Below are 12,500 nucleotides of genomic sequence, written 5' to 3'. Positions count from 1 at the left end.
ATACCAATATATACACTATCTGTACATATAAATAAAATTGGAGTGTATCTTTTTGTAATATAACAACAACAATATAACAGTTTTTTACTACTTTTTTTTTTTTAATTTAGAATGTTCTATAACTAACTTTTTTTGTTAAAATATGTACTACTAGACTTATTTTTATAACTTACTTAACTTACCTTACCTTAAGTATGCAATGCATTTATTATATATATATACATATACATAGGTACAGGTAAGAATTGTCAAGTCACCACTCTGTACAGCAGAAACAATTCTGATGAATAATTTGTATGAATATGGAGATTGGGACTTGGGGGAGGAAAAGATGATAAAATGAAATGAAATGAAATGAAATAAAAGAAAAGAACGACACGCCACGCCACATCATCTGCTGAAACGATTACAACATAACAATAATAAGTATCCCTTATTGCTACGTTGTAATCATAAATTAATTTACATTATTATTTATTATTATTCAAATTATGTACAATTTATATTATTAAAATCTAATGTTAAATTTTAAATGTTGAAAGAATCGGCAACTACCCCTAACAGTATTTTTTTTTTATTAAGAGTCATTACATTAAATACATACACAACCCTAAATTTTCACCCTTCTATCACCAACCACCACCAATTTTTTTTTTTTGTATGGCAAAACAATGTCTGCCGGGACAGCTAGTAATCTATAAATACAAATTGAGTGTCTGTTTGTAACTTCAAATCAATAGCTTTTCTAGTAATAATTATACATATGTGAATATAGGATGTACAAATTAAATAAAAAACAAAACATTTGTCTGTCTGTCTGTCTGTCTGTCTGTTTGTTTGTTTTTGCCAATCTATGGATCCCTTATGCTTATAGATAGCTTTACTAGTACATAAATGGAGGAGGAGGAGGAGGAGGAGGTGGTATAACTTAGGCTAATCTTTTTTTTTTTATTCATTCAATATCTCCGTATCCAGAGCTTCTCCAAGATCTTCTTTCTGTCTATTGCTGCTGTTCTTTCTTTCACTTGCAGTCATCTGTCATCATACACATTGGTGTGTGTCTGGTACTCTGTAAATTTATAAATGAACACCACAGTGAGATACAAAATATGTATTGTACAAAATATTACACATAAACAAAGTTTACCAAATTATATGTAATTTTTATTCTACATATATCAGCAGATAAGAAGATAAGAGTTACTAGTTTTGATGTATACTAACTGTCTAACAGATGTGAAACAGTCAGTTTAACCATGTATGTATTTAAATAAATTATGATTAATTGATTACATGATATGATTATTTAAATGAAATAACTACAATTTACCCCTCTAATGCAATAATAATAATGCAAAATAATATATTGATTTGTAATTAACCAAAACTTGGTATGTAATTAAAGCTTAAGGCCACTGTCACTTATAATTTAATAATTGTAATATATTTTCTATTATAAGAAGTTGTGTTGTACCAATTACTGGTTGAATATCAATAATCATCATTCAAAAATATTGTGTTCTGCAGATTATGTATGTATATACTCTGTACATATATTAATGAAATACTCATACAGAATGAAATCACAGGACACATCCACAAATAAAACTATAACATTACCCTATATTATTTAATAAACAGACCAGCACAAGAATATACTATATATACCACCAACATATTTATTTACATGAACGGCAAGCACCATGGCCAGTGTGAAAAGCAACTCATCGAGACATACATAACCTAAGCAATAATATTGTTATATTATATTGTTAGTGAAGTGAGTGGATGTGGATTAATAACACTGTAGCTACCTGGCGCGATTGAAACATTCCATTATAGTTAATTTAATATATATGTAGTTAGTTACTGACTTTTCATCACGGTGACAGGAGGGAGATATGTGTGTTGTGTTGGCTGAAGCTGTGTCCTGTGGTTGCAGCATCTGGTACTTGAACTTATTACGATGGTCGCTCTCCGATTGCGGCAGGCGGCAGGCGGCAGGACCTTAAAGAAATTATATCAAATTCCAAGAAGCAAACTCACATCATTTTTTGGCTTTAATAGCACTGAATGAATAAGAGTAGTTCATCAAGAGTTCAAGAACAGCTTGCGTAACAAACAAACAAACAAAACAAGCTTGGGATGCACTGTCTGGCATATCAATGTACACATATATGAGGAAACAGTTATAAAAAAGTGATGCAAAAATCATATAACCCCTATAAGCTTGCATTTTGTGACAAACACCAAACAAATCTTGCACAATTTATGTTATGAAGCAAATAAATTGTATTCTATGCACTCAGAAGGCACTTAGTATTTATATAGCGTTGCATTTTAAAAGAAGACGTGAAACAGTTAAAATAAAATGTCTACCTAGGCGTCACCTACATAGGTGTAGATTTTTCCTTTTCATCTCATCATCAGGATCAGTAGCTGTGATACGAGGAGGACATTTCTTGTTTTCACATCGACATGCATATGTGGACATGTAAGCACAAACGAATACAGTACTTAGTATATATTATTCATTAACAAACAAAAAAAAAACATTCACATGGCGACCGACTCGCGCGCACACTCACTCACTCACTTGACAGTCACAGACCAACGACATTTTTTTTGTTTCTTCTATACTACATACATATGTATACTCTGTCCTCTGTCTGTTGAGTCGGACGACGATTGATGGCTCGGCGTAAAGTTCTTTTGCCAAAGTTAAATACTAAAAACTAAAAGAGGTAAACAATCACATTACACATATGTATGTATTTTATATTGATAATTATATCTAAATCGTAATTTGAAATACATTTTTCGTACCATAAACCATTTATTGATCTGTGTTATTTAGTTTATTGCACAAAACAAAAAAAAAATGTATCATATCATAGACAATACACTTTATATGAGATTATAAGAAATTTAACATTATTTTAGTGGTACAACTGTAATTATTACATTACAGTTGTACCACTAAAACAATGTTAAATTAAATATAAAAAAAGAAAGAGAAAGAAAACAACTCTTTTTGCAATTATTTTTGAAGTAAATGCACTGATTCATCGATTCGTCTATAATTATCGATTTGCATTACGTGTCCACATTTTCATGAATTATGTAAATACATAAAAAATAATCAATAAGTACCATAAACTATTTATTGATCTGTACTTTGTTGGTTTAGTTTATGGCACAAAAAAATGTATGTATCATATCATAGAGAACGAAAGATGACATAAGAAGACAATTAACACATTCTTGTGGTGGTACAACTGTAATGTAATAAAAATATGGTAAAAACAAAAAAAAAAGAAAGAGAAAGAAAACAACTGTTGGTTGTTCCAATTACTTTTGAAATAAATGCATCGATTTGTTGATAATTATCGATAATTAAGAGCCTATTTATATGTTGCGAATTAAAAAAGTCAACAAGTAAAAAAAAAAAAGAAAACAATATTATTCCAACATCGAACACTGCTGTGTGGACAGTGTTGCCATTCTCCATTAAATTAATGTATTTTGTTAAGAACTCTGTTGTCTGTTCATCAATACATTTGATTGATTTATTTTTTTATTGTATTCTATTGTACCGCATTTTTTGAGATGTTTTTTTTTTAGATTACTTAATATTAGATTGAAACGATATCGTATACTGGCAATTTTGCTCGCTGTGTGGACAGTGTTGCCATTCTCTATTAAATGAATGTATTTGGTTAATAACTCTTTAGTTCACATAAGGAAAATATATAATATATTTGAATTTTACGTTCCTTGTCGTCTCTAAAACATTAGAAAATAAAAGATTGTTATATTTTTGAGCTGTTTTTTTTTTTTAATTACTTAATATTAGCAGTGGGCGGATAAAATGGCATAGTAGCCATTTTTAGTTCGAAAAACGGATTTAGATGGCGTCATTGGTATCGAATGGAATTCAACATTGTTTTTGTAATCGTTTAAAACCCAAAACTATGTTTTTAAAAAGGTTTAATCTATTTTTAAAAAGTCATATATAGATGTTAAAATGAAATAATGCGTTTTGAAAAGTAATTTTCATATATTTACTCATTTTGTTGTTGCCCTGTATTTGTTTACAATTTAATCATTGCTAATTGGGGCTTATTGTTTCCAAAATACTTTCATAGATGGCGCTGTTTTCATTTGTATCGCCGTATTTTAAATGTTTATTTTATATTTTCAAATAATAAGTACTTACTATATTATTATGATAAATTAAACATAAAAAAAGTTTAAGTAAATATAAAACAGCTAAACAAGAAAACCATATTATTCCAGTAATACTTATTTAGAAAGTGTTACCATATTAAAAATAAATGCATAGATTTATCGATTTTTTCGAATAATCGATAACAAGATACTTATTACAACGCATTATTCGGTGGTGCTTTTAATTACATAGTCTTTGCAAACAGTAAAATTTCATCATTTTGTATTATACTCTTATTTGGAACGAATTGCAATGCATAATTTTTACTCGACGACGGCAAAATAGAGAGATTTTGACAGGTATGCAAGTACGATAACTTGAAGTCGGGAAATATTAATTTAATTAGATTGATCTGATACAAGTGTACTCTATTTTATCAACCTCCACGCGGTCACCCTGGTAATTATAGCAATTAATGACATTAGTGACATAGTTCTTCTATTAAAAAAAATAAATACCTACTTATTGTAATTTAATGAATGAGAATTGAATGTGGTATAGAGTATATAAGGTCAGCTATACCTTTATGAAACCTCTATAAACAAGTGTTATATGGTATCTACATAAATTACTGACATTGATAGCTAAATATGAGGATCCTCGAATTTTTAAAAATACTCATAAGAAACTTTTGCTTTTGTAGAAGGATATTTTCAACTTTACTAAATTGTACAAGGTTTTGAAACGATAATCATTCATAATACTATGATATACATATTACTGATCCTCGTACCTACTATTCATGATAATTAGTTTTTTAATATCTCCATTCGAGGGTAGGTTATTCATAATTTATATTATTAGATTTCATCACAAATAAAAATATCGATTTAAAATCGTAGGTTGGTCCATATTTTTTTATTATATCGAAATGACAACGAGTACTGGCAACATATGTAAATGAAATGTTAAAAATGTAAAATATAGGAATAAAAGAATAGGATAAACGACTTTAAGTCAAATGCTTAAAACATATTTTCACTAGCATTGGATTTTTTCTCTTTTTTCATCATTTAAGTTACGAGTAGGTACTGAACAATTCAACTGTTGAATTGTTCCTGTTCAGAGTTCATTGAACTTCTTATTTTTTTGTCAAACTCAATAATTTAAATGTGTCTAAGAAATATACTACAAATACATATTTAGTAAACTATCGTGTCTTTGAGGATTATCTTATACCAGGTATAACTATAAGTTGTTAAAAACTTGCATATGTAGCGTGTGTATCTTTCATATTAAAATATAATAAACATATGTACTTGGTGACCGCTTTAATGTGGTATTATTATGTTTTTATTATTGTTATGAATGTAACTTCAAAAAAAAACTAACACTGATTTTATAATTTTTGATTGATTGAGAAAATACTGAAAATTGTTAATCAAAATAAAGTACTAAACAGTAGTATTATTTTTATATTTTATTAGAACTGAATGAATATGATGTATGAATAATATGTTTATTGTGCTAATAAGGTTACAGTTTAGTTACTTTCATGTAAATTCATTCATGTAAGTTCATGAAAATGTAACATGGTATATGATATTGTTTTCAGATTTTCCTGACATCAACAACTTAATACTGAACAAAGTTTAAACAAATAAGAGATGATATTCTAAATCTCCTAGTCCTTCAGATGAAGATAAATAACATTTTTACTGTGAAGAACAGGAGTTCAAAAGAATAAGAAATATATATGTATATACATATGAACATTTTACTATTAATAATATAATTAAATAAGTAATAGTAAAGCAATGCACTAGTGATGAGAAGAAATTCCAAGTAATTATATTATGTGTAACCGACTGCAAATAAGTTTATGATTTAAACACATGATTATTATTATATTGCTTCATCAACAAATCCAGGAATATTTTGTGTACCAGGAATTAATTATGAAATGATTGGAATATAATATAAAAATAACAAGCAGTGAAAGAAATATTATTGTAAATTATTAACAATTGTTTATTCTGTGATTAATAAATTATTTAAAAGTGTTTTGTTACCTGAAATAAAAATGTTATGATCTTCAAGTGGTGTTGTGTTCATGCAATGTTAGTTTCACCTCATTCGATTTAAAATGTCAGGAATTATTTACTACATAATGATTTTGTATTAGATGGTAATCATATATATATTTTTTAATGCAATGTGTATAATAATTCCCATTTACATCAAAAAACTTTGTGTAAATCTATATTTCTCTGTCTATAGTCTACTTTGGTCGTGGAATACTAATAAGAAACAAAATCTAGAGACTGTAGTATATCACAGCATCCCAGAACCTTGTATTTAAGTCATATAAGGACTTAGTACCTACCTAATACTTGCTATTTTTTTAATCAATTAATTAATTTGATCTCAATCATCACAATGATGAACAATGATGATAATGTTGAGAATACTGCCAATGATGAATTTTATGGTGGTCATAAATGTAAATACCACCGTCACTATCGTCAACAGTCATTATTGATCTCATCATCATCACCGTTACCCTCCTTCATCCATATTGTCAAAAGTTACTTACTACCTACTATTATTAACTGAAATGGTAAATAAGCTGACGATCCATCCAACCACGTATATTATTAAATACATCATGTCGTGCCCTCTATATCCTCCTCTATACATTATCATGCCGGAGAACATAGATGTTACATATGTATGTCCAAATATCCTGTAATTTCGCAGCTTAATTTCAACTGAATAACAACTTACATAAATACCAAAAAACTAGCAGTAAAGGCGTAGTTTGTAGATATCGAAGGTTCTACAAATAGGTATAACATCAAAATAAGTACCTATGTACATGTCATTAGCACCGATGTAGTATCCCTGAAAGAACCTACATATAACAGATTGATGGTTTTCAGTTTTACAAATTGCCAGTTTACCATAATTAACTACATATTGAAAAATAATTATACACTGAAAATTATATGAGGTACACATATGCACATCAATTGATCATAGCTAAAATCTATCACTATCACATAACAATTTAAATAAAAAAAACCGTATTAAAATCGGGCTATTAGCCCGATAGCCCGATTTTAGTGCAGACGCGTTACGACATATCTTCGTCGGGAGAAAAAAAGTAGGCATGTAAAAAAGTAACTGTAACATATGTATCTATGTAGATACATAGGTACATTAGCCGTGTCTGTAGACTGTCAGCGAACAATATTATACCTACATTGAATTTTCGATTGTACCCAATCAGGAGTTCGATACAGTTAAAACAGATGTCAAAACAGATGTCATGTAGACCGAATTCTCTGCCATCTATTTTCATGCTTTATTACTAATCACCCACTAGTAATCCGAACTGCTTCAGATATAGCGACATCTAGCGCCTACGGCGGCGAAATAAAATAGCCCGAAGAATAGCCCGAGTTAGGAAGGAACCATTTTCTTGTATGGGATGGGGTATCTGTATGTAATATTATATTATCTGTGATATTAGATTGAAACGTTATCGTATACTGGCAATTTTGCTTGCTGTGCGGACAGTGTTGCCATTCTCTATTTGAATTTTACGTTCCTTGTCATCTCTAAAACACTAGAAAATATGTTAATGAAAATGTATTTATTTGTCCACATATTTCGCCATTGTTTTGGCATGCAAAAATTTAATTAATGAACAATAGAATTAAGAATTTACGTTTAGAAATTGTAAGTATTATACATATGTCAAATATAGATAGATACGTGACATTTATTTTAGTTAGGTGTCAATCAATATTATACAAATATATTTTAGCGAAAAATTCATTTATAGTATAAAAACAATTGTCAATTAGCCAATTTCGGAATTGGTATTTAAAAGAATTTATGGTCAATTTTATTATATATTTTTATGGCCATTAAATAGCAACTTTTTTGATGAAGAGAAGTTTTACAAGCAGGGAAACTTAAAAATAAACAAAGCAACGTGCTATTGTTGTTGTTTGTTTTATAAGAAAGAAGGCTTTGACTTTTCAATTATATATAATTATACCATATATGTAAACAGGTATGTTAAAATTGTTTTTTAACTAGTGCTTTAAACAATTAATTATAATATGTTTTTATAGTTTTAAAGTTGCATGTTATGTTTAATAATTAATTTGATTTTATTATTTGTTATTCAGATACTATTCTTTCTTGTTTTTAGATTTTCCTGACTTCAACGACTTCACCTCGACTGACACCGATGAAAGCTTATATATGTATGTACACACAAATGCCAGATGATTGTTTCAATGTACAACAGACAACATGTAACAGTATATAGATAGACCTATAATATAGATAGATATAGGTAGAGAGATTTGTGTGAAATCTGTGTGTGAAAAAAATAAACAAGCGTTCTACTCTCTACGTTGAAACGGATGAAACGGTGAAGTGTTTTATTATTATTAATTCAATCGAATTGAATTGAATGAATTTAGAATTGAATCTAAATTTGTATTCCAACTGTTCTACTCTATCTATTTATGTCTTCGTTGAATTAAATCAATTTTTAACTTTACTAACCACCGTTGAAGTTCAAAGGTGGTACTGCTCATTTTTCTGATTAGGTGGGTCCACATACATACATACATACATACATACATACCTACCTACCTACCTACCTACCTACCTACCTATACAAAACAATTGCAAAAATTTTTTTTTTTACACTTTTTTTTTTTTTTTTTCTTCGAAACAAATAAAACAACCGCACCACCACCACCACCACCACCACCACCACCCATCGGATACGATGATCGATCGATCGATCGATCCTGATACACGACAGAAAAAAAAAAAAAAAAAAAAAAATTATTCACTCGTATTTTTCCCGACGGGGTGTAATCAACAACATTATACATCACCACACCCCGTCGGAAAAAATACAAAGTCAAAAAAAAAAAAAAAAATTTTTTTTTTTTTTAATTTTATATCATGGTCGTGCCAACGCGCGCGTAGCACGCGCGCGTGCCCGCGCGCGCGCGCGCGCGCATCGTGCTTATTCGGACCGGCGCTCTCAGTGGGTTTCTCAAAATTTTTCGAACGAGTGCAGTGTACACTCGACTACACCGACGACGCATACGTTACGAACGTAGTTCAAGTATCAATGTAATACGGATTGTGTTTTTGTAACGGGGCGTATATACATACGTGTGTACATTAATAAATACCAAACCACCTCTACTGTACTGTATAGCGTTTGTGGGGTCTCGTGTTTGGTGGTTTGGAATTATATTTTTCGTACATGTGTTTGTTGTGTGTAAACGACAACAATATACAAGACAAGACCACGCAGGCCCGTGTATGGCGTCGGGGCGCGCGTACGTACGTATCTCGGTGTATCCGAGAGACTTGCGTCGCGTCGCGTCCCGGCCTCCTAAGCGCCGTACCACTACTATTGGGCTTTCTGTGCCATATCATTTTGTTATGATAGAGCCGGACAATATTCATAAAGTTCCCGTTCACTCCGATTGACGCGACGCGCGCGCACATCGTACGCCGCACGCACATTGCATCATTGCATGTGTGTGGTGGTCTGTCACGAAATTGGCTGCGAAGCGAACCGGAGTGTCGGGGGCGCAGACTGCAGGCCGATCTATCTCTGCTTGTATAGACGACCGCGCCGTCTGAGCCTGTAGAGAAACGAAATTATCGCATCGGTGTGACCTAACTGTGCCACTATACTACTACCACTATATACTACTTCCCATTAAATAGGGTGTAGCGAAACCGTCTGGTTAGGACGTTCGGTATAGGACGCGCGCTTAGATATTATATAGAATCTCTAAGAGTTGCCGTCCGTGTCGCCGTCGACGTGTCGGACCATCGTCTTCGGAAAATCTTCACAACGCAATATCCATCGCGATCATATCGACACGCCGCGTTTCCGGCCCAATCGTGTTCGGAGCGTGGCGAGTTCGTTAGTTGTTCGATAATGAATGAATGAATGTTAGCTCCCTGGTTGATCCTGCCAGTAGTTATATGCTTGTCTCAAAGATTAAGCCATGCATGTCTCAGTGCAAGCCGTATTAAGGCGATACCGCGAATGGCTCAATATATCAGTTTTGGTTCCTTAGATCTTACTCAGTTACTTGGATAACTGTGGTAATTCTAGAGCTAATACATGCAGTCAGAGCTCTGACCAGTGATGGGATGAGTGCTTTTATTAGATCAAAACCAATCGACGGAGGGCCTCGCGTCCGATGTCGTTAATTTTGATGAATCTGGATAACTTTTGCCGATCGCACGGTCCAGTACCGGCGACGCATCTTTCAAATGTCTGCCTTATCAACTTTCGATGGTAGTTTCTGCGACTACCATGGTTGTCACGGGTAACGGGGAATCAGGGTTCGATTCCGGAGAGGGAGCCTGAGAAACGGCTACCACATCCAAGGAAGGCAGCAGGCGCGCAAATTACCCACTCCCGGCACGGGGAGGTAGTGACGAAAAATAACGATACGGGACTCTTACGAGGCCTCGTAATCGGAATGAGTACACTTTAAATATTTTAACGAGGAACAATTGGAGGGCAAGTCTGGTGCCAGCAGCCGCGGTAATTCCAGCTCCAATAGCGTATACTAAAATTGTTGCGGTTAAAAAGCTCGTAGTTGCATTTGTGCGCCGCGCTGTCGGTGCACCGCATCCGCGGTGATACTGACACGTTTGCGGAGCATATCGTCGGTGAGCCGGCGGTAAAACGCCGGTTCAATATCAAAATCCTATCGCGGTGCTCTTCGGTGAGTGTCGAGGTGGGCCGACAATTTTACTTTGAACAAATTAGAGTGCTCAAAGCGGGCTCAAAATGCTGCTTGAATATTTCGTGCATGGAATAATAGAATATGATCTCGGTTCTATTTTGTTGGTTTTCAGAACTCCGAGGTAATGATTAATAGGGATAACTGGGGGCATTCGTATTGCGACGTTAGAGGTGAAATTCTTGGATCGTCGCAAGACGAACATCAGCGAAAGCATTTGCCAAAGGTGTTTTCATCAATCAAGAACGAAAGTTAGAGGTTCGAAGGCGATTAGATACCGCCCTAGTTCTAACCGTAAATATGTCATCTAGCGATCCGCCGACGTTACAACAATGGCTCGGCGGGCAGCTTCCGGGAAACCAAAGATTTTGGACTCCGGGGGAGTATGGTTGCAAAGCTGAAACTTAAAGGAATTGACGGAAGGGCACCACCAGGAGTGGAGCCTGCGGCTTAATTTGACTCAACACGGGAAATCTCACCAGGCCCGGACACCGGAAGGATTGACAGATTAACAGCTCTTTCTTGATTCGGTGGGTGGTGGTGCATGGCCGTTCTTAGTTGGTGGAGCGATTTGTCTGGTTAATTCCGGTAACGAACGAGACTCTAGCCTGCTAAATAGGCGTAGTCATTTAGGTGTGCGCTGCGCGTCCTCGTGTCGCGTCGCGCAACTCACTGGCTGCGTATTAAAATTCTTCTTAGAGGGACCGGCGGCTTCGAGCCGCACGAGATTGAGCAATAACAGGTCTGTGATGCCCTTAGATGTCCTGGGCCGCACGCGCGCTACACTGAAGGAATCAGCATGTTCTCCCTGGCCTAGAGGTCCGGGCAACCCGCTGAAACTCCTTCGTGCTGGGGATTGGGGTTTGCAATTATCCCCCATAAACGAGGAATTCCTAGTAAGCGCGAGTCATAAGCTCGCGTTGATTACGTCCCTGCCCTTTGTACACACCGCCCGTCGCTACTACCGATTGAATGATTTAGTGAGGTCTTCGGACCGACACGCGGTGGCTTCACGGCCGTCGGCGTTGCTGGGAAGTTGACCAAACTTGATCATTTAGAGGAAGTAAAAGTCGTAACAAGGTTTCCGTAGGGGAACCTGCGGAAGGATCATTAACGTTTTGCTTCTGCTGTTGTTCGTTACAACGACAGATCATTACTATTTTATGTTATCGATGTGTGTGTGTCGGCTCGGCAGAAATCCGCATGTCGGCCGACGTCAGAAATGTAATGCGGTGGTGGTTAGAGACCGTGGTGCTGCGCGCACACGTTCTTCTATGTCACAAGATTGTTTTTTTTTTTTTCCGTTTTCATTTTATTTTTTATTATAAACAAACAATATAAACCATTACCCTGGACGGTGGATCACTTGGCTCGCGGGTCGATGAAGAACGCAGTTAACTGCGCGTCATAGTGTGAACTGCAGGACACAATTGAACATCGACATTTCGAACGCACATTGCGGTCCGTGGAGATACATCCAGGACCACTCCTGTCTGAGGGCCGGCTGCAAA

The 12,500-nt window shown here is 34.4% G+C and overlaps 2 non-coding genes across 2 annotated transcripts; both read left to right on the top strand.

Annotated features, from left to right (window-relative positions):
- The first annotated feature begins 10,189 nt into the window (after window positions 1-10,189).
- LOC131854258 (small subunit ribosomal RNA) lies at window positions 10,190-12,102 on the top strand. Its single transcript, XR_009358030.1, has one exon. It is a non-coding gene; the product is annotated as a small subunit ribosomal RNA (ribosomal RNA).
- Window positions 12,103-12,335: 233 nt separating this feature from the next.
- LOC131854268 (5.8S ribosomal RNA) lies at window positions 12,336-12,492 on the top strand. The gene has a single exon (XR_009358039.1). It is a non-coding gene; the product is annotated as a 5.8S ribosomal RNA (ribosomal RNA).
- The last annotated feature ends 8 nt before the right edge of the window (window positions 12,493-12,500 follow it).

Source organism: Achroia grisella, unplaced genomic scaffold (genome assembly GCF_030625045.1).
Source record: "Achroia grisella isolate CSIRO2021 unplaced genomic scaffold, CSIRO_AGI_Agris_v1 utg971, whole genome shotgun sequence".
Taxonomy (NCBI): domain Eukaryota; kingdom Metazoa; phylum Arthropoda; class Insecta; order Lepidoptera; family Pyralidae; genus Achroia; species Achroia grisella.
This window is presented reverse-complemented; position numbering and strand designations above follow the sequence as displayed.